Source organism: Salvelinus fontinalis, chromosome 26 (assembly GCF_029448725.1).
Source record: "Salvelinus fontinalis isolate EN_2023a chromosome 26, ASM2944872v1, whole genome shotgun sequence".
NCBI classification, from domain to species: domain Eukaryota; kingdom Metazoa; phylum Chordata; class Actinopteri; order Salmoniformes; family Salmonidae; genus Salvelinus; species Salvelinus fontinalis.
This window is the reverse complement of record NC_074690.1, coordinates 29,287,874-29,292,565: the sequence shown is the minus strand read 5'-3', so window position 1 is coordinate 29,292,565 and position 4,692 is coordinate 29,287,874.

The following is a 4,692-nucleotide window of genomic DNA, read 5'->3' as shown; positions in this document are numbered from 1 at the left end:
TGCATGTTGTAATGTTCTAGTGTCTAGTCAAGCATTCAAAGTTTTTCTGAAGACTTTGATAAGAAAAAAATACAAAAAACACTGTTGCGGTTGAATGAAAATGTTAGGCTATACATTTCGACTTTTGGAATAGACTAGAACAACTTCCCTTTCCCTATATAGTTATGTAGTGTTACATTAGTCAGAAATAGGCTAGTATTGCCCAGCCAAAAATAAAGCATCACGTATTACAAATAAATCAGTAAAGTACATTTTTATATATATATATAAGTCGTTCTGGGAGCAAGAAGACCAGAGAAGAACCAAACCAACGCAGATCTTAAACATTGTGTGCGGAACAATGCTGTTTTCATACTAGCAGTAGACTACTTACTGTAGCCTGTGCTGGAAAAACTGTCGTGACTTGTCCAAACTGTCGTGACTTGTCCTTTGGCTTAGGGAAGCATGACCTGTCCCTATTATCTTGCCAGCAACCTGCTACAGAGGCCGCGTAGGCCAACATTGGATGCCTAAATCTAATTTGGTGTGGACCAGAATGTGGCTCTCTCCTCACTATTTTGTTTCTGCAATGAGGAATTACCATCTTCAGATCATGTTTTTGTCATTTATCTGCAGATTATCCATGTCTGTATCTCAAAAATAAATAATAACAGTACAGTATGCAAATCAGGGAGCCAAATGAATGGCTCTTTCACATATGTAATTCGGTTCCCAACTTTCACCAAAAAGAGCGGTTCAAAAAGAGCCGTTCGTGCGCGTACGACCCATCACTAAAGGGTACCCTCCCCTTGGATGGAGGTGGCAGCGGCAGATTGCATCTGTCTGCTCACCAGAAATAGCCTTCTAGAATAAACCTCTAACGTGAGATATTTAGGTTCCCTGGCTGATAATGGTCATCCATGGCATGATTTATTTTTTCTTCTTCTGTAGTATTATTCACTACATATTTCAAGGTACAAAGGAAGGACTAGGAGTCCCAATCTATTATTGTGTTGAGGATGTGGGATGTCCCTGCCGCAGCCTGGTAATGTAACTGGTCTGGTGAGCCTGGACAGGCAACTCCAAAATACACATTATCATATCATTCATCCCAGGTGACAACAAGTCATAAAGTACTGTTTTAAGGAACAAACTGAGGGCATTGGAATTCGTCATGTGCAAACTGTAAAAATCCTTCTGTTGTGGTTATTTTCAAGCACGGATTCTTTGATCCCATTATTTTATAACGAGCCTTACTTGGTTGAATTTTGCATAAAGATGTTCCATTCAGTATAATTGAGGTACATAAGTAGTTAACATTTTCATGGAGCCAAGAAGATCCTGTTCCCCCATAGGGACATTGATGACTTCATAACGGAGAAGAGAAATAGCTGTTTCAAAGGTGACCACAAGAGGGGGTAGTTTGCTTATTCAGAGAACAAAATATGTTCCACAGAGTATAAGCATATAACTACTACTGCTCTCTGTAAGAACATTATTTCGCATTGACAAAGTTTGACATTCAAATCCGTGGCGTACTTACATTACCACTAAACAAATCTGTCTGATTTTCCATTGACTCTTGTCTTACCCCAGTAAAATTAATATGAAATGATAGTAGAAAATTCCACTAAATTAAATACCTTACATTATTATTTCATTAAATACCTCATAGTATCATACATTTTAAAGCAATGCTTTATGACATTTATGACTAAGAACTCTGTACAGATGTAGGTTCTTAATTTGATCACCCTGTTGCAGGAGAACATGTAGTGTATTTGAGGTTTAAAAGCCTTCTGAAGTTTGTAATTTCCACTTAGAAATTTCAGACTTTATTTTCCATTACGAAAAATGTATCAACCCATAGAAATGTCCATTAATTATAATCCACATAATAATTCTCATTCCCTGTTGCTGCAGGATTATTTTCCTGCTGTAGAAAACACATTAAGATCCTACATGTGTATGTGTTGGGACATTTATAGCTCAACTATACTGGCAATCAATCAAACATAGTAACACATTTCCAATTAAAAACACAATAAACTAGATGATGGCCAGGGACCATGCTAACCAAACAAATATTGACTATGATTGGACTCAATAATAGAGGTCCCTATCTTTATTGAACATATTCTTGAACATATAAATGTTTCATTTCCCAGGTTCCCACATAGAATTGTTTCAAGAGAAAACATGGACGTCTTATGAAAGCCATCATATAAAATAATAAAAAAACAACCGTGAAGCCCGAAATATAAAGGACATTCACGAGAACCAAAATGTGTACTTCAACCATGCCTACCAAGGTTTTCCAGCACACAGCTTTGACCTACTACAGTAGCTATGTCAGTCTATTTGTATTTCCAACCATGTGTAGGCAGGTTCCTTAGGATTCAAACCTTCTCAAACAGCCTAATTCATATGCTCCCACAATAATATGATTTGTACCGCATACAAGGTAATGTATTGAATTCTTTCCATCCCACACTAAGACATTACCCCATTTTCAAGCTTTTCTTATTATTATATGAAAGCAAGCTTTGTTTTTATACTTCCAACGCCATCAGGCTTGATTGAGTGAGCTGTTTTGTCTTGTAGTAATGTGGTCCCTGCCTGTAACTCCTTAAACCTTTATTTTAACAATACATGTAATTGAAAGCTAAACATTTTTCATAACATCTTTTTTCGTCAGCAGGTACCCAACATAACAGGCGTGTCTGTGTTTGACACAGTCACTCATATAGATATAGAGGTCTATAGGGTCTGTCTGCATTCCTGATTTCTGTAACAGGTAGCTTACCTATGTAATATTGACATACCGTAACCACTTGTTTTTCAAACATGGTCCTGTTTTATCAAATGGGCAATTCATTACCTCTGTAAAATGACTATGTAGCTTAAAGTTGTGTATTGTATTTAGTTTTGCAATAAAGATGACACTACAATAATACACATTCACAAACAAAACAAAAAACATCAGCGGCAGACCTGTGGGCGAAAACAGCACGTTGATGAGAAGTCGAAGAAGAATAGCAAGAATCGTGCAAACTAACAGGCAGGCCAGAAACAGGCAAATAACAGGGCATTGTAACAGTGGTGTGCAGAACAGCATCTCGGAATGCACAACTTGTCGATCCTTGTCACAGATGGGCTATTATAGCAGACGACCACACCGGGTTCCACTCCTATCAGCTAAAAACAATAAGAAGTTGCTCCAGTGGGCACGCGATCACCAACACTGGACAATTGAGGAGTAGAAAATACGGACCGTGGATCGTCGCCGGAGGAACCGGACCGTGGCTCGTCGCCGGAGGAACCGGACCGTGAATCGTCCCCGGATGCTCCGGACCGTGGATCGTCGCCGGGGACTCCGGACCGTGGATCGTCGCCGGGGACTCCGGACCGTGGATCGTCGCCGGGAACTCTGGACCGCGGATCGTCGCCAGGGACTCCGGACCGCAGATCGTTGCCGGGGACTCCGGACCCTCGCAGGAGGACTGCAGACCCTCGCAGGAGGCTCTGGACTGCAGACTGTCGCTGGAGGCTCTGGACTGCCGACCGTCACTGGAAGCTCTGGACTGCAGACCATCGCTGGAGGCTCTGGACTGCCGACCGTCGCTGGAGGCTCTGGACTGCAGACCGTCGCTGGAGACTCTGGACTGTAGATCGTCTCAAGGGGGTTCCGGACTGTGGACCGTCTCAGGAGGTTCCGGACTGTGGATCGTTTCAGGAGGTTCCGGACTGTGGACCGTCTCAGGAGGTTCCGGACTGTGGACCGTCGTTTAAGGAGGTTCCGGACTGTGGACCGTCGTTGGAGGTTCCGGACTGTGGACCGTCATTGGAGGTTCCGGACTGTGGACCGTCGTTGGAGGTCCCGGACTGTGGACCGTCGCTGGAGGTTCCGGACTGTGAAACGTCTCCGGAAGCTCTGGACTGTGAGTCCGGGGTCGGCAACGAGGGTCCCCGCACCAGAGGCGCCACCAAAGTGGGGTGAGCCAGAGGTGGAGCGGGGGTTACGCCCCGAACTGGAGCCGCCGCCAAGGGTAGATGCCCACCCGGACCCTCCCCTGTCGGTTCAGTTTTGGGGGGGGGGGGTACTGTCACGCCCTGACCTGAGAGAGACGTTTTATTTCTCCATTTGGTTAGGTCAGGGTGTGATGTGGGGTGGGCATTCTATGTGTTGTATTTCTTTGTGTTTGGCCGAATGTGGTTCCCAATCAGAGGCAGCTGTCGATCGTTGTCTCTGATTGGGAATCATACTTAGGCAGCCTGTTTTGCCACCTTAGTTGTGGGTAGTTGTCTTTGTTAGTGGCCTGTATAGCCCTAGTAAGCTTCACGTTCGTTTTTGTTGTTTCTTGTTTTGTTGGCGACATTTCTAATAAAGAAAAATGTACGCTTACTACGCTGCACCTTGGTCCGATCATTTCGACGAGGGGTGACAATGCCACTGTTAAAGCTTCTATCCTTTGGGCATACGAATTGGTCACAGAAGCATACAGACAACAGTTCTGTGAATTACGAAAGACAGAATCACAAAGTCATGTTGAGTTCACAATGGAACAAGCATGTCTTTTTGGTCGGTGGTGTGGCTCTCAAAAGGTCAAGGACCTTGAGGATTGAGGATTTAAAGACTTTCATACTTCTCGAGCAGTTCAAGAATTGCCTTCACGAAAGGGTTGCTACCTACATTTATGAGCACAAGGATCT